The sequence below is a fragment of the Aulostomus chinensis genome, chromosome 11 (assembly GCF_037954235.1).
Source record: "Aulostomus chinensis isolate RoL2024-O1b breed Wild chromosome 11, RoL_Achi_v1.0, whole genome shotgun sequence".
Lineage (NCBI taxonomy): Eukaryota > Metazoa > Chordata > Actinopteri > Syngnathiformes > Aulostomidae > Aulostomus > Aulostomus chinensis.
The window spans coordinates 8,417,324-8,436,210 of NC_141330.1; the positions used below are offsets into that span (position 1 = coordinate 8,417,324).

Genomic DNA, 18,887 nt, shown 5'->3' on the forward strand with positions numbered 1-18,887 from the left:
GCCTGTTTCAGTCTTCTTCCTTTAAATCCCTTGCTACCCCTCCCCACTGTTTCTGTCTTTTTTCCTCATCCCCCTCTCTGAGTGTGCATCAGATGGTCCATTTCTCTAACCCAGTGCATATTGATCCCTATGGCAGTAGCATGCAGGGTGAGGACTGTGAGGACCACTGCTTCAGTGTATTAAACACCACAAACGCTTTGGACGTGGGGCCTGAGACACGCCTCCCCGGCAGGGCCCTGTCAATAGCTGCTGCCTCCTGTCAACAGCAGCCAAATGGCCTCTCAATCTGGGACTTGTGATGGGCTACAAATTGGTACAAAGAAACTGCAGTGGATGTGCCACAGAAACATAAAAAGACTCCTGATGGAGGAGACTAAAATAAAACAAGGAGATACGACATGTATGAGTAATTTTCACCATTTAAAGTGAGCTTTAAAAACAGATGTATACAGCATTGATCACTGAAATCAGGTAAAACCATTGAGATGGCTAAAATGTAGCACAGAAAAATCTCTGACCTTTGCTTTCAATTTGCTCCATTTGTTGCCTCAACAGGCTTCATAATAACACACTGTTGTCCTGCAGTTATGTGGAATAGCAATTATGGACGCATTCAAGTGTGCTTTATACTGCTCGCGCACATCAAACAAAAGAGGCACAAACGCTGCAACAATAGCGATGGCGGCAACAGACGTAAACCTTTTTACAGCAACCCATTACTTTCCCACTTAACAAGACAGACCACAACCTCTCCCTCTCTCTGACTCTATGCAGAGTTAGCTGCTATCACAGCACGGGGAGATAAATGGAGCCAGTGTGTGTATGTGTGCGTTTGATTTATGTACTGTTGTGTATATGTCACACAGCGGAGCTATCAGAACCACCATCTCCCAATAGACATAGAAATGCTACAGCGGTGGAGGGACCCCTCTGTCGACCCCGAGACCTGTGATACACATCTGGAACAACAGAGCACACCGAGAAGGTATTGGAGGGGTTTGAGGAGGAGGAGGAGGAGGAGGAGGAGGTGGGGAGCTACCTTTGTTGCTCCTACGCTTTACATTTTCATCGCACACTTTGTCCTTCAGTTAGTTTCTGTGAGTGTCTCTTTATTTCCCCTCTGTCCTTCACTATATCATCTTTTAGGAAACTGAGGTTTCTACGAAACCTCACAATATCTGTCCACCCTCAAGAGGAGAATATCACAGGTAGAGACGCTGTAACACACTACAAGCTCCTGTCGTCAGTGTCACGAGACAACTCTTGTGTGAAATTTAAAAACTATATATATGTGGAAGGGATCAAAGTAACTTTGTGCCCTTAGGAAGTCACTAGGGAAACTGTGGAACAGAGACAGGTAAATTTTGCAATCACGAAAAAAAGTTGGGATTGAAAACAAAATCTGGATTTACGCAGTCTCTTGGCTCCATTAGCAACTTCTAGGTAGTGGTAGCTGGGCTGCCAGCTCATTTGTGGTGGCGAAGGCTTCACCTAAACCTCGAAGCAGCCCTGAACCCTGAACGGTGGGTGAAGAAAATTAAAAAAAACCACTCTTTAGATGTCACAGGGTGCGTTCACACACTTCCCTCTCTATGCCAAGACCGTGGCACAGCTGAAACTGAAAGCAGTGACAATCCAAAAAAAAAAAAAAAATTAATCTGGTTTAAAAAAAACAACACAATAAAAAAAAAACTGTTGAGGAATCCCATTGAATGCAAAAAAGAAAAGAAAATTAAATGGATAAAATTGTAAGATTTTAATTTTGAACGCCTGTGCTTTATTTTCATTTAGTGAAATTTGTTTCACCACCAGCCCTTTATCCAAAAGGATGGCCATGTTTCAATTTTCAGCGCAGATTGTTTCCAATCTTAAATTTAATTGCCACAATTCAGGTCTTACTCTTCTAGCGTCAGATGCAGTCATTTGGGTTTTTCAATATAAAAATTTACAGTGACCAAACCGACAAGATGGAAAAACACCTTACACCATAAAATATTGATTTTGTTCTCCCCCTGATTCTAAGTACATTGTCATGGATGTAGTTAAATAGAACTCCCTTAGCCATGTTAGAGTTAAGTATACGTTGTTTTTCATGTCTGGCAGCAGCTATTTATAGTTCAGATACTTGTTTTATTTGACCGGGTTTCTCTTTCAATCACTCTTTCCTTCCCACCCTCACTGTCTCCTCTTTCTCTCTTCACCCTCTTCATCTATTTCTTTCTCTCGAGGAAGGAATCAGTCTCACCTTAATTGCTCTTAAATCGGATTAATGACTGACCGGGGACAACTTGACTTAATCTCTGTTCGAGTAAATCTCTTCCTCTCCCCTCTTCTTGTACATCACTCTTATAACATTTTATCATGTCTTGCCCTTCCTTGCTCTCTTTATCCCCTGTCCTCTCTTCTTCATCCTCTTCTCCTTGTTCACTCCATCCTTCCATTCCTCTTTCAGTGTCCCTGACCTTCTTTTTGCTTTGTTTTCCGTCACCTCTGCTCCCTACTCTTTCCCCGTCTTTCTCTTTTCACTTTGAGTCAATCATTCTTTCATCTTTTTGGACGTCATGCCTGAGGTGTGCTCCTCATCCTGGTTCCTTCATCATGTTTATCCTCCTCTTTTCACGCTCTTTTGACAACTTTCTATCATCCTTTAACTTAATAATCCTCCGATTTTGCCGAAACCTCTTTGACTTTTCTGTCACTCTCCACTTCGTCTGTGTGTCTTTACAAGGTTGGCCTATCGCAGGGTGTGTGTGTATGTGTGTGTGTTAGCACACGTCGATGTGGTCCTGTCATTGCCTCCTAAGTGCTTTGGCAATACTAGGGATCTGCTGTCATGCCAGTGCAACTAATCTCAATCGAATTACATCGGACTTGCATTGAGATGGAGATAAAGGACATGAGTGGCTCCCTCACACCCATGTGAAAACACACGGATGCAAGCGTGCAAAGTCATCCACACATCCATGATATCAGTGTGGGTGACAGTGATGCCATTTGATCATTACTGTTGAAGTGATTAATGCCAGTGAAGCCACAACAGAAATGAAAAGTACATTACAGTTCAATACAAAACAACTGGTGTCCTGCCACACCGAGGCGGGGGATCCTTGTTAAGGGCATAAGGGCAAAGAAATTGTGTCACTCTCCAAACCCCTGCAGTTCAAAAACCAGAGGGGGAAGAAAGAGGCCAGCCTTGTGGACAAAAGCTCATTTTCCTCTTGGTTGCACACTGCTGCAGGCTGGCTAACATGTCACAGGAGAATTCAACTACTCATACACCTTTGTTTTCCTCAGGTTTTTCTCAACTTTATATGCAGCAGCAGAGTACACCAAGGTTTCTATGTCACCCCAAGAGGTGTGCAGTGTGTCCATCCTGAGGCGAATTCCATGTCCCCAGTTTTCTGATTGTGACGGAGAAAGAAGAATCTGTCATTTCCAAATGAAGGGATGTTTGTTCACCTTCCAGTGAAGCTTTGAGCCACGTCTCTTTCTTTTTCCCATTTTCTCGCCACTTGCCAAACCCCCTCAACCTCTCTGCATGCCCATCTTGCTTCACAGAGCTCTCTCTCTCTCTCTCTCTCTCTCTCTCTCTCTCTCAGACAGACACACACACACACACACGTCAGGATTAAGCATTTATCTCGGTGGTCCTCCTTTCGGCCCTAAATGCCCATGAGGATGATAAGAGTCGCTGGGATTCATCAAATTGTACGCCATTGATTAACTGACCTTTCACGCCTGCAAGTCTCTCAGCCACTCCACTAACTGCTGACAGGCTAGATAGAGAGATAGATGGATACATCTGGCTGTTATTATTGTGTACAAGTTTGTAGTTACCTGGTGTGGCAGCGAAAGACGACAAGGGTATGAGGGCCATGGCAGAAAAGGAGGGAGGTGGTGGTGGTGGTGGTGAGGGGGGGAGACAGAGACTGAGATGGAGAGAAAGATACAGAGGAGTCCTTCAATTGCCCGATAGGCTCTGAGTGTAACAGGTAGAAGTCAGTCTACCACCAATGAGTGTTGAATAATGAATAATGAAGCACAAATTTTAAGATGTGCCAAGGGGCTAATATCAGACAGGAAGAATTAGGAGGGAGCAGAGGAGCCGGAGGAAGCGTTCAGACATTGGTTGGCTGGAGGAGAGTCTTATATTTTATTGGTAATGGCCGAAGGCTATGGCATGGCACATTGGGCACCTTTGATTATTCACAAACACGCCGGCGCTGCTTCACTGAAGACACATTTTCAGGAGTGAGACAGAGGAGTTTAATAAAACAGCAAGCAAAACCTGATCAAAATATCTAACCAAGAAAATCTTTGCATTTGAATTTGAAGCTATCAAATATGCCACTGGTGGTATTACACCGCGAGGGTGATTATCTGTAGATCATCGGGATATAATTAAAAATAATTAGTCAATGAAATTAATATGCCATTTTCAAGTTTGCAAAATATTTGTACAATGTGTGGTTCTAAATCAACAGGAAATATCCCTTCATATGAATTTTTTTTTTCCACAATCACTGATGAAGGTCTAAAACAGAAGAGTCATGGGAGGCGAACAAACCGGGAGATGGAGAAAGTTCACCCACCTGGACCTCCACGTCGCCCCGCCTCAGAGATACACCTGAGGCCGAAGCCTGATCACCGTGTCTCGGATTGTTTGATTGAGATCTGTCCGCCGCTGCGCTGGTTCCGACCCGGGAGGGAGGAAGGGAGGAGACAGGGGGAGGGGGAGGGAGCCGCTGTCACACCGCACCAAGGCGTCACTGAGAAAAAGAAAAAATACGCACGGCTTAAAAAACAAACAAACAAACAAACAAACAAACAAAAAACCCTGAACCAGCAGTTCAAACTCTACGAAATAGCAGTAAATAAGTAAGACAGACGACGGGCTGGTGGAGCTGAAGCCGATGACGGGGCTTGTGTGTGGTGGGGTTTTCCCGCAGGACCACCGGTGCCCCATCGACCCCAGATCAATCACCTTATTTACTCTTTACCGGCATACAGTAACGGGACAGACACACCTGCAGAAAAGTTACAACAAACCCGCCGCAATCATCAACAGGAAGCTGCACGGAGCGCATCTGGCGCTGATGGTGCTTTTGCACTTTTTTTTTTTAATTATTCGTCTCCGCTGCTCAAATATTTCCAAATATTAATTAAGAAAAAAAACTCCACTATATCGCACGAGTGGGTAATGTGGCTATTTTTTCTCCTATCAAATCCCTCTGGATTGGATGAATGTGAAGCTGGAGCTCTCGGTGCAACACAGCACTGCTGTTTCCGAGTTTGATCGGTGCGGAGCGGATTGAGGCCCTTGGATGGGGCACGACGAGAGGCTCCGCTGTCTTGTTATCGATATATGAGAAGCTTGCTGGAAAGGATATTGACCGCACTAACTAGCCGCACTTTGATCATACGAAATTGCTTTCCAGATGACAACACATTAAGGATGAGAGCATTTTTTAAAAAATCAAACCCGCCTCGTCAGAAGTTTCTTTTCCGAGTGAGATGGAGGAGAGCAGAGGTGAGGACCGCCTCGATGAATACAGTTTATCTCTCGGAGGGCGGCAGGAGAATTAAAAAAAAAAAAAAAGATAGAAATAAAGAAAAGCACCTGTAAAATCGTAATAATTCTTCCAAGAATCGTAGCCGAAAAGCAGGTTTTATTTTACTTCTTATTCTCACGGGAACCCTCAAGTAACTTGTCAAATATGATTTAATTAATATGACATAATAAGATAATAATTCTGACACTAAATACAAAGCAAATAAATTTGACCCATGTGGATAGAATGCAATCATCTCTTGCGTGAATACCAACTGAATTTGCGGATGGAGGGTAAAGCAGTGATTCGGTGTATTTGTGCTCTATAATTATAAAAAAAAATCAAATGAAACGTGTTAAGACGCGCAAATTAAATTATAAAAACATTATCATAACAACAATATCCGAACACAATTATATTAAAATGGAAAATATGAAGTTTCAAGCTGAAAATAATATGATTAATATGATAAATCCAAAATGCTGACCGGGACTGTTCGTTCAGTATCAAATCATAGTAATTGTAATAATTTAAGAGAAATATTTCGTAACGAAAACACGTTAATACTGCTCGGTATGCGCAGGTCAGATCATAATAGTATTACTGATGTTGGGGCTGCGAATTAAATGGTTTTCTTCCTGACTAGAGAGGCATGCATTTACCTGCTGGCCGGTAAATTACTATGATAAAATACTAGAACAAATACAGGCCCATTCGGAAACTTTGTGCGGTGCAGAGGTGAAGGATGGAGAAGGAGGGGGTGGGGGGGAGGGAGGGAGGAGGAGGAGGGTGACTGACTTTCTCCCAAATGTCATTTAGTGTCAGAGATATTTCCGCAAGTATTGACAGGAGAGAGACGGATGAGCCGGTGAGTGTGAGGCGGCAAAAAAAAAAAAAAAAAACAACGGGAAAATGATCCCACGAAACGAAGGTTTGACACACCGGAAACCCAGGTAGGACAAGAGAGGGAGACGCACGCGCTGCTGGAAATTTGAGGGGAAAATAAAGTAAATAAAGTACATTATTTGTCATGGCGTATTTTATTGTTATTGTTGTTATTATCGTCGTCATTATTAGGCTATGATATATCGCAGGGCTCTATGGTTACATTCATTTGCCGAGACAAACAAACAGCTACCTCTCTTGTAATCCTCTGTTTTGCGGTAAGAGACACGCGCGCACACTGACACACCCCCCCCCCTCCCCGTCTCTTCTCTATCTCTCTTTCTGTCTCTTGCACACACGCGCGCACACGCACGTACAGGTTGCACACGCGTTGCAAAAGTTTGTGGAGACAGACTGGTGTTGTGCAAAGTTGGATGTGAATAATTGACGCCAGAAAAACAACATCGGTCGGGGTTAGCGCGGATCCATTGATCGATCTCTTAATCTGCAATAGTTACATGCATGTATTGATTTACAAACACTGTTTATCTGGAAATGTACCGGCACAAATCATTCATGGAGTATACCCATGGCGCACATAAATATGTATCAAAGTTGTATGTGTGTAAACACCTAAAAAGAAAAAAAAAAAATATATATATATATGAGAGACCAGCGAATCCACATAAAGATTATTCCAATTTTTTTTTCCAAGTTGTACTCCGCAGTATATCGATGCGCCTACTTCTGAAACAAACTCCCATGCGAGACTGAAAACACACATAAATAACAGACCCCACTCGTGATGAAAGTAAACTTCACCATTTTCCCTGAATGAAAACATTGACGGGTGGTCACACAGTTCTAAATCGAGCTTCTGCCTTTTCATTTCCGCGTGGGGAAAGTGTGTTGTGGTGTAGAAACTTAGAGACAACATCAAAAGTACGGATGGAAAATTTTCCGGACTCTTAACTCATACGAGTTATTAAAAGGAAAAAAAAAGACGGTGACTAATTAATCCATCAAACAATAAAAAAAGACAGGAATAAACTAAAATATTGACACGAACAATTTCAGTGAAAACAGACGAATTAAGGAGTCACAAGACATTCATAAATATTTGTGAAAATTGCATACAAATACACACAAATTCCAACAAGGTGATTTAGAGGGGTCACGACACACACTAGCAACGAGAGACAGAGAGAGAGAGAGAGAGAGAGAGAGAGAGAGAGAGAGAGAGAGAGAGAGAGAGAGGTGAGTGGCTGTTTAATTGACTGATTGATACGGCTGCGTGGAGGTGAGGGCTGGCCGCCTTAACAAATAGAGACACTTAAAGGCTAATCCGGGCCAACAACGACAGTTGAACGCATCTAAGTGCCCCGGTACAACCGACACCACGAGACCTGATCACCTGCACGCGAGAATATGTTCCCGTCACTGCGCTTGTAAACATACGGGGGTAAACTTTCCCAGTGGTTTCGGGGAAGAGGCAGGTTGAAAAACATAATCCAAGCGTTCAAAAAAAAAAGAAAAAAAAAAGGCAATCGCAGGTGTGCGTGAATTACGCAAGGTGCAACTTTTGGTTGCGCTTTTCTCCTCAAACTTGCGGTAATAGAGAACAGCTACAGTTATACGTCCAATACAGTAACACACATGGAACCTGTCACGATATTTTGACAAACTCCAGAGACTTTACTTCTTTCTAGAAAGAAACACAAAAGAGATACCGCGCACTGCAACAGTCATAACATACCTGCAGTCGGTCTGTTCAGGTAGTGCCGTTAAAGCGCTCGCCGGTCTATCCACACGCGTTCACTCTGACGGCGCGCCGAGCCAGCGACCGGAGAGGCAGCACTACTACCAACCTGAACCCGGGGAGGAGAGCACAGGAGGGAGGAGGGGGCAGGAGAGGATGTGAGCATCTCTCTTTCTCTCTCTCGCTCTCTCTCTCTCTCTCTCTCCTTGCGCGCGCGTGTGTAAGTAGTTAATTAGTAAATCCCCATTCGCCGCGCCTCGGGTCGGTTTGTTTTCCCCGGTCGACAAGCCGAGAGGAAAGAGAATTTGAAGTAGGATTCGACCCGTTTCCGCTCCTCTGTCTCATATATGGGATTTGTGTGTGAGAGAAAGAGTGTGCAGCTTTACGTGTGTGTTTTCTCTTTTAGGACTCGCTTTGGAGTCTCACACACCGGCCAGCTGAGGAGTTCACCGTGGTTTTGACCTCAAGACTCGCTGAACTTGACTCACCCAAACTGACCACTTCGCTCCAACTGACTCTTGCAGGGTTTTCTATGACTTAATCTAAACCTAAACCTGGATTCCAACTCTAAAACACCTCAAATTCGGAGCATAGATTTACCAAGGTACAAAAAAAAATTGTCTTGATCATGAATGAATATAAAGCAAATGCTAAAGCAGATTCAAGTAAAAGTTGAACCTAACCGGTCAGTCTGGCTCTCGACGAACACCGAGAAGAAGCCAAATCCACATTATGACGGACCAAAGGACTTGTCTATCAGCATAAATGAAACACACACACAAACACACACACACACACACACACACACACACACACACACACACACACACACAGCAGAGGAGAGCTTGCCAGGAGATCGACCCTGCCCTTAATAAACTTTATTTATTCAATTGATCGCCAATCAGCAGTTTAATAATCAATTAGGCAAACCTATGGAACTCACTTGAGTGCAGAGAGCAGGAGTCTATGACAGGGGAGTTGGGGTGAGGAGAGGAAGAGGAGGTGAAAGCAGGGAAACAGATGCTGTAAGTAAGGGTAGGAAGGACGCTGCGGCAACATCAAGAGTCAGACAGCAAAAGAAGCCGAAAATCCTGTTCCGCCATGATGTCACGTCTGTGCGAGGTGGCCAGCGAGAGGTAAAAGTAACTCTTGTTGCAGGGCTGGACGGGAGCAAGACGACATAAAGGAGAGTGTCTTGACTTGTGATAATGAGGGAAATTGGGTTTGAAACAATCACTGACTTAATTGATTAGTGAACTGACTGCAAATGAATTGGCATCTATTTTTGTCATTTGATTTTATGGCATTTGTTAGAGCACAAACGCACTTTCGAACCTTCCACATGTGGAGATGGTCTTCTCTCTCGCTCGGTTAGATGTAATACATTTGATGGTTTTTGGCCCTTTGTTTGACCAAATCAGTTATGTGAAGAATTTATGGACCAAAATACTGAATAATGATGCCGATTATTTCCTAACTGAATTAGTTGAGTTTTTGTTTTTTAAAGGCAAATTCCCTTTTCAGAGCCTGATGATGCTCATGAATCTATTTTAAAAGTCTTGAATATATGAACATGACCATTGGTCACATCCTCAACTACATACATGTCACCCTACATTCATCCACCTCTTTATTGCCCTCTAGTGTCAGCTGCTGATCGGAGCTTTCTTTCACTGCTTGTTAACCCTTCCAGCAGGCACATGCGGCTCCGGCCTTTCTCAACCACTCGACCTGATTTTCAGGTTCATTCTTCCAAAAAAAAGAAAAAGAAATTGGTGGCCTACAAGTTAGAGGAGTGAGGTTGTCACCATGAGGATCAAACCCCAAACTGGCAGGAGAAATCTGAGTGTGTGTGTGTGTGTGTGTGTGTGGGGGGGGGGGGGGGTTGCCCCTTCCTCAGTGACACCACCCCTTCCTCAGTGACACCACCCAGGTGCCCTTACAGCTCCAGCGGCAGCAGCTTCCAGTTGTTAATGCAGGACTGTGATCAGGTCTTTCAAGAGGGAGCCTTGTCTGTCTAAATAAAAGGTTAGACATGCATTTATTTGAGACAGATTTTTCTGTATATGTTAACTCTGTGTATGTGTGTGTGTGTGTGCGTGCGTGTTTGTGGTGGGAGCAGGGAACATCAGACACTTTCAGCGGATGAAAGCTTTGCCAATACTCTAAGTCCCCAGAGGGTCATGGCAATATTGATGTGACCACTGGTGTGTGTGTGTGTGTGTGTGTGTGTGTGTGTGTCTGCACGCCGCCGTTGCAGGTCGTAATATGCCTACACGTGCGTCTGCATGTGTGCGTCACCTCTAAATTCAGAAGGGGCAAAAGCCGGTGCAGTAACATGCCAGTAACCTCTAAGCACCGGCTTCACAGCAGCTCACGCTATCGTCCACGCCGGGGCTGTTTTCCCCCACTGATCCCAGCTCAGCAGCTGGACTGACACCTGGGAGGTATTTGTGACAGAGTGGGTAGGCGCTGGAATCGGATGAATAACTGACCTATCACATCCCCATTGACTGAGTTAATTAATATAAGTAGAGCAGAAGATTCTTAGCTCACTTTTCACCGTATGGATTTACTGTCTCCTCACATTTGGAGAGTTTTATGTCTATTCAATGCAAATCCAATGTCTCGTGTCCCGGGGCCTGATCATGACAGCTAATTTTGGTGTGTGAGCTGTTTTGATAGGGCACATTTTTATTGCAGCACAACACGGGACTGGCGGTGACTGATTGATATAAAATCTCATGTGAATGGATGTCGGATTGCAGCAAAGTGAACTGTTAAAAGGCTCAGATTCTTCTGTCTGCATGAGGTTAGTGAAGAATTGTTTGTTTCTGTGCAACGTTTTAAATATAAGTTTTAAAAGTGTCTTGTTGACACGAGAATTAGGGGAAGGAAGTAATGAGAGCAAAAGAGGAGGGACAGGGAAATCTTCATAGACTCTTTTATACATGCAAACACTTTCTTCTTCTTTGTGTGAAAGACATGAGAGGAGGGTTGGAAGGGAGGGGGGGTGACACAAGCAGGACAGACAGGAAGACAGGCAGAAGAAAGTGGGAAATGAAGAGAAAAGGAAGGGAAAGAGAGCAAGAAAGAGCTCCACTGCCTAGTCTTAATCTGAGCTGTTCTGATCAATAGCCCATTTCCCATTGTTGCCAGAGCTGTTCGATCGCTACACCACGGAATTAACACACCCACTTTAATCTAGGGGGAGAGGAGCGAGGGGAGGGAGAAGGGGAAAAGGGGAAGGGGGGGTTAAGGGGGTGAGTGAGGAGCAGCTGTGGAGGCATTCTCAAATGAAATCAAATCTAATTGTTATCACTGTAGCCGCCGCACTTATTACTACCACGGCTACAATTATCCACCTACCATATAGCCCTTTTTCTCCCACCTATACGTCGCGTCATGTGGTGTAAACTGGACGTAAATAATCCGAATTAGTGTTTATTTGTTTCATTTTGCCGGCTGTAGATTGGATTGGGGGGTTAGGAGGGGTTGGGGGGATTGGAGGTGACGGTGAGGCTCATTCCTCTGTGACAGGGAATGGGGTTTGTGGTCAGGTATATTGCGGCGGATACACTCTTAACATCTGGGTGTCTGAATTCAGCCCCAGCTGCTGTTGGACAGTTTCAGATGGGTTTTATGAGATATTTTTTATATTAGGAGAGAGTGTTCGGGGTCAAAGTGTAACCTTATCAAACAAGGCAGAGGTTCTTCTTATGGCGCCAATCAGGCTTTTTTTTTTCCTGAGTCGGTGCAGGTTGTGTCGCAAGATAAAACATGACATGAAGGGTTTTACCAGGATAAAATGTTTACTCATTTAGCTCTTGTGCTGCTGGGATTGTGATCTGAGATCACTGAGAGCTGCAACCAAGCACATTTAATGCTCTACACATACTGCTAAGTTGAAAATTAATTCCCTGACAAGTCACTACACTGCGTGAGTAAAAAAGTCAGACACATGTAAACAACCCTACTAACAAACCAGTTGAACTTCATGTTGAGTTAACTAGTACTGCTAGAGCATACATGAGTGACTCTGGACATACTCAGTTGATCTGGATGCCCCACAACGCCAAGAAAAGCAGGTCAGAGATTTTGGTTCCCCTTGATTACATACAGTATAATATCGAATATATGAATGTAGGATCCTGGAAATGGCTCCAATATTCCTAAATCTATTTGTGGCCTAATCATTTTTATACATCTTAAGCTTTTTAATTTTCATTCAAGGCCTTTAAGTATCCAAAGACTTCCATTACATACAGATGGTGTGTCATTTTACCTCCTGTTGAAATAAAAATCACCAAACGCCACATGACACCGAAAAGTCAACCAACAGCTCTGTTTTCAGAGAGGACCACGAGAATAATCGCACAAAAGCTTTTGTTGAGACGCTTAGATGATGATTCGGGTGACTTCTCAGTGAGGAAAAAGGAAGCACATCAGGCAAAATATACTTATTTCTCCTCATTGCGCCTAAATGTGCATGTCATCTTTGTGCAGTAACAGTCAGAGCAGCTGGTGTCAAACGACAAGCGGAGAGCAAAAGTACGTCACAACAACATGGGACTTTTGGGAGGGTATAATAAGACAAATAACTGAAAATAATCGCATGAACTTCAGAGAAGAAACTAAGATTAAAACTGTTAAGACCGGCTGCCTTCGACCCTGCAGAGACACATTCAGGCTCACCACAAAGACTTCAGCATCGACCTTCATTTACTAAATCTAGACTATAACAGCTGTGGTTCTTTGACTGAGATTTAAGTGCTCTGACTTTTGATCAACATAAACTTGACCATACAAAAGACATTTGGCAAAACTTTGAGGAAAAATATCTGTCAATATTAACATATAGCAATATACCACCTTTGCAGTCAATCTGGTTGCTTATTATGGAAAAAAAAGATGAAATAAACTGCTCTGAAGTGAACACAGTAATCGTAATTCTATACCGTGCAAAGTGCAGGTAGTCTGTATAAAACCCATCGGTCAGACCCACCTTTATTTCTGTGCTCTCATCAAACATAATGTGACTGACGCATTTCTTCAAGACGTGTTTAGGGATAAAATAGCTGCCATTAAAGAAACCAAAATAGTTTTCCCTTTCATAACAAAGCTTTCCCAGATCCACTCCTCCATTACTAAAGTGAACACTTGTGCTCTCTGAGTGCCAACACTTGGAGTTTAGCTGTTGAATATTGTAGTCTACAGCTGTGGGTGATGCCAGCGGAGTCTTTGCTTACTGCCTTCCACTGAGACGGCTGCAGGGGGAGAAACGCAGCACACAAGCTCTTCCCTGCCACCCGAGGCTACCACCCAACTTTTCCTCCAATCCATTCTACTTACTCCAGTCCTTTTGAAGTCATTTCATAACAGAGCAATTTTCTCGTTAGTGTTTGGCTTTAATTGTGGGTAATTAAGCGTGCTCCAGCGGTATAGAGAGCGCTGTACGGAGGGCTGGGGGGAAATTAGCTGCAGTTCAGCTGTGAAATATGGGGTTAAGTGGGAGACGGGGTAGGGAAAGGAGAGGGCCCAGGGGGGGTCAGTGACTTCAAAACAGGGGGCACGTCGTCTTAAAAAAAAGCTGCTTTGGGTGTAGTGAAAGATGAGGAAGGTGGCAGAAAAACTCAGATAAGTACTTTCAGCAAGAGTAACATTTCAAAGAGAAGCTCAACGGGGCCAAAGGGAGCAACTTGGGGAAGAATAACAACGATATTGGAGGTAAAAAAAAAAAGAGATGCGAAACTTAAATTTGTGTCAAAACACGAAAAAGCAGAACGTGGATGTCATTGTACTGTAACACTCATTTACTGTGAATAAAGGTGCATGCTAGGGCTCAACAGTTGAGTATAATCGTCCAACAATCTTACAATTCAGCATCAAGTCTGCAATATGTATGTAAAAGGACGTTTTATGTGTCTTTTGTTATCATGATGGCCTGTTTCATAGGGCAAAAAGTCAAAAATAGTAGAAAATTTTTCCACAAAGCCTCCCACACCAGACAGTCTTTCTAAACAGGCTTAGAGAAAAACAAAAGGGTGGTGCCAGCGCTGTTTGTTTGTAAGGATTTTACCTGATGAAGGTCTGCAGACTGAATCCTGGCTAATGAAGCAAGTGCGAGGTGTTGTCAGAGGGTGGGATTTCATCTTTGCTTCACATTTTATTGTAAATAAAATATGTGCATTTCACCCATCACTTCCCTTGATACAGCGTATTCAACCAAAACCCTCGGGTGGCTCTGACTGTCACCAAGTGGATTATGGACTTTGCATTAAGTGACCGCTGATTAAATACAACACCCAGCTGAATGGAGCCCCTGCCTCTGTTAATGCTTTTATTTTAACCCCATAACAGCTATAAATGTCAGCATGGCCATAAAGCCGATGAGGAATGATTGGAGCCATTGACTGTACTGTCAAATGCTGCCTGGACTGGGACTAACTCCGCCGGGCCCTTTATGAGTCCTTCATCCCCTGATGGAACATCCCCACTGACTATAATGAACTTGTTCAAGCCTCTATAAATATTGGCTCACATGCTTACGGGTCGTTTGAATACCTCAGAAACGAAGCACCGTTTGCAAACAAGTGTCTGGGCGTCGGAGGTGTTGCAGCTTATACCTAATCAATGAAGGGATGCTCCCTCGCCGTGGGCCCTCGCAGAGTCTTGATTCATACAAAGAAAGCGGGTATAATGAGGTTTAGAATAAGCACAAAACTACCCTATTGATTAACACATTATTGGTGTCAATAAGAAAGGTACTTCCAGGAAGATTTGAAAACTGCAGTGGTACTGGGATGCAGAGTCCAGGCTGCAGAGGGAATGTAACATGTTGCTCCCAGATCCTCCGAGTACTCAGGGTGGGTCACTCCCCCATCCAAACACTCCCCAGGCAACAAATGAAATGATCCTGCTGATGAAGGGACATATTTAGGTTTGCGAGGTATGAACTGTGTTGCGCCATTCAATTACTATTATGTTACACTGATTTTTGATCCTGTATCTGAAAACATATCAAGTGACAGTGACATATATGCCAGGATGGGCTTTTATTTTAATGGTCATTTTTCAAGTTTTGTGCAAAATCCGATTTGACTTAAGCTAAAACAATGTTTTGTCTAAAATGGGGAATATCTGGACTCACTGAATGAATGTCCATTCAGGAGAAGGACAGATACGAAAACTTTGACAGTGTTATGTTACAGTTGAAGCTGCCAAACAAACAATAGATGAATTCATGAGATGTACATTACACTACAGTGATGGAAGGAGCGTATCTGTCTGTCCATCCATCCATTTTCAATACCACTTATCCATTAAGGGTCGGGGGGGGGGCATCCCAGCTGACATTGGGCAAGAGGCGGGGTTCACCCCTGATGGGTCTGAGCTTATCTATGTTGTCTTAAAAAAAAACATGTGTTGGACTTGTCTTAGTGGTTAACACCACTATATTTTACATGTTAATTTATTCCTAGTTTGAGAATTCTCCCTACTCAGCAAAACATTGGTTCTGATAACCTGTTCAACCAAATATGTTTTATACATGGATGCAGCGGATCTTCATAGCTAACACTGCAGACACTCCCTCTGCCACTCTGCACATTCAGGCTGCAGAGACCGAGTCTGTACATAGAAAAAAACCCAACTGGCGGCATCTCAAACTGACCACATGTGATGTGATCTTGCTGCGAAAACGAAGTCACTTGGCGACTGTAGTTTTCCTTCACACGATCTAAAAACATAGAAAAGTTAGGAGTACTAAGCTGGTGGAAATTCCTCTCTGTAGAACTAAAAATGTTGAGCTCTGGCTACGTAGTGAATGAGCCTCCATGACCTTAACACACATTTCCTGTTTTGTTTTTTAAAAAGCAGAATTTGTGGATGTGACAATAAAGTTTGAAAAGACGTGTTGACACTTTGCTTGAGTTCATAAAGTCATGTATCAAAGCAGAGTGAGAATCAGTTGGACATCAAAGATTAGCGTCTCTGCTCTCTGTGTTCCTCATAATCTCAAAAAGAGAGTTGGACCACCCCAGGCCTTGAGAAGAAGATGAGAGATCTTAAACTGAATGAAATTCCCTTTTATCACAGCAACCAAAAGTTAAAATTGCCCCACATCTTTGTTATAGGCTCAGGGATATAAAAAGGTAAAGACTGTGGACTGCATTCTTCCAGGTGAAGCTTTTTCTTGCGGCTGAGGAGAGCCCAGCAGCTTCAAAAGCACACGGGCTGTATGACCTCTAAACTCACGACAGACTGCATCAATTGCTGCCTCATATGAAAACCATACATGTATTTATGTAATATAAAGAAACAATTGAATATTGAAATATGAAAACGCGCAAGCTCATATACACGCATGCTCGTCTGTGCCATTTGGAATAAGACAAGTTTGTTTTTTTTGGAGTATTTTCACTCCACAACTTCCTGTTCCGCTCCTCATCTTTCCAAGCCGTATAAATCATCCCTGAAGCTGCAAACAAATGAAAGTACATTTTCGCTTCCAAGGGCAAAGACTCTAAGAATTGTAACCCAGCTATCTGGCATGTTGCTGCGCTTTTTTTTTTTTTTTTTTTTTTTGGACAACTCTCCGGCGCACAAGCTGCAATCAATTTCTGCAGGAGACGCGCTTTTTCCTTCATTCTGCATTCTCGCGATATTCTTTATTTATTTCTGACGCGTATCTTTTCAATTGTTAATGCCATGAATTCATAACAGACTAAAAGAAGTGATGCGCTTACCTTTATCGATGCGCCTTCATCGAGCTGACCAGTAGCTCCCACTTGGGTTGTTGGGAATCCCGTCGAGGAGGATCTGGCGGTAACCTGGGCAGTTCAACAGAAGGCGCCGCGCGTCTTTCCCGTCTGCATGTGGACGCACGGGTGCCGAGTTTTACGGATGATGTATGAGAAGTTTATCAGTAACAACGTGAGTGAGGAGGAAGAGGATGGCGAGACAGAGAGGAAGCACGCGGGACTGCAGCGAGTGAAAAGTTGTCCTCGGAGCATTAAAAAAGAAAAGAAAAGAAAAAGAAAAAAGTTGATGGGGGGACTCCAGTGTCCCGAGATAAGACGGGCTGGGATACACGTTTCTACCCGGGGGGGGCGGGGGGGGAGAAAAGAGACGAATGTGAGGGAAGAGACCGCGGACGGGTTGGATGAGAGGATGAGAGCGCGGAAGGAGAGGGAGAGAGAGTGAGAGGGAGAGAGAGAGGGGGGAAGGAAAAATCCCCCCCAGCTCACATTAGACCCGAGTGCGCTTAAGTTTGTGTCAGCTGCGGACTGTGTTCATGTGGACGTGAGAGAGAAAATTGACCTGCACGGCGAAGAAGGAAAATATATGTAGACGGCTGGTGGCCAGAAAGCGGATCGATCAGGTTATAATTTTGTCCAAAGTGGAGGGAAAATAAAGTTCATGGAGGAATGAAATTTGAAAACAGATGGCGAATCCCGTCGCCCCTAAATAAGATTCGATCTCTGGGAATGGAGTGTAGATAATATTTGGTTGGACGTTTGATGAAAATGACGGATTTTTCATTTTGGGCAGGTGGGGGCAGATGGAGTGAAGGGGTTCAGGGGGGAGGGGGAGGCGCTGATAGAGGGTGGATATGATGCGTCTGGGGACAGAAACTAAACTTGGGAGAAGAGGACGCAAGGTTTTTCCCTTTCAAGGATCTCATCCCGATTCAAAGACACCCCCCCCCCCCCCGCCGCCGCCGCCTCTCTCTCTCTCCATTTGCCCCCAACACGAGACCCCCCCCTCCCCCCAGCTCACCCCAAAGCGGGGCGGCGGGTAGAGGGAGGAAAAGGAGAGAAAACAAGAATACCAAATAAATGAGAAATTTTCGTACAGGCCCCGCTTCCGTGCGTTCCATGCTAGCAATAACAATTAAATATCGACCGCTTTCCCGGCCGGAGAGAACCTGAGATACCCAGAGACTGCCAAGTACCGAGACCCCCTCCCCTCCATTTCTCCCCATCTTCCACATATGCACTGACTCACTCCCTCACTCGCCTCCTTCTCTAGTCATCCCCTCCCCATATACCTCTTTTCCTTCTAATCCAAGTCCATCAGGCCAATCTCTTCTAATTTGGTGTATCTCATTTCTCTTGATTCTATCCCACAACCCATTTCAGCTCCCCTTTTATCATTGCTGATTTAGGGGTGGCCTCTTGGACACACTCCGATTTTCTCTCAATGCAAGAGGACTTCCTCACACCATGCATGTTAGTTTATCAAAATCAATTATGGGATTGAGATTCACCCTGGATGTTGGAGCTCAGGCTCACCGGAGCTGCTGGAACACTTCAGACTCACTCATGAGTCATTTTCAGCCCGTGTTTCTGGTTTTGAACACAACACGACCGCTAAAATGCTCTTCGGTACACTTGTACCATCAAATGGGATCCAAAACAACAACTCCGTCATGTATTCTGGAACAATGAGGTTCTTTTTGGATTGCTATGGTGGTTTTAGCGCATGATAATATTTGAGGATTTTTGTCAGTTTTCAACTTGTCAGCATCGGATCGATGACCCTGAATGGGCTTGGGTTTGTACCGACCAAGCTTCGTTGTCCTGTTTTGAAGAAACAATGCAGAAAATATACGATTTAAGGGCTTTTTCAAATGTTCTGGAGATTAAAATAATGTTTATATGGATGATCTGTTTATACAGACACTGACC

General features: G+C 43.9%; 1 protein-coding gene across 8 annotated transcripts in view; it reads right to left on the reverse strand.

Annotated features, from left to right (window-relative positions):
- Window positions 1–18,887, reverse strand: part of erfl1 (Ets2 repressor factor like 1) — a 94,134-nt gene that overhangs the window by 36,565 nt on the left and 38,682 nt on the right. For 2 of the 8 annotated variants that reach the window (XM_086218112.1, XM_086218114.1), the window contains one exon: window positions 4,593–4,769. The exons of 3 other annotated variants lie outside the window; for them this stretch is intronic. The gene's annotated coding sequence lies outside the window, so the exon portion shown is untranslated. Of the gene's footprint in view, window positions 1–3,837; window positions 3,930–4,592; window positions 4,770–8,193; window positions 8,306–14,822; window positions 15,116–15,868; window positions 15,926–18,887 lie in introns of those variants that run through there. 3 more of the 8 variants (XM_086218113.1, XM_086218115.1, XM_086218116.1) reach the window with 3 other exon arrangements.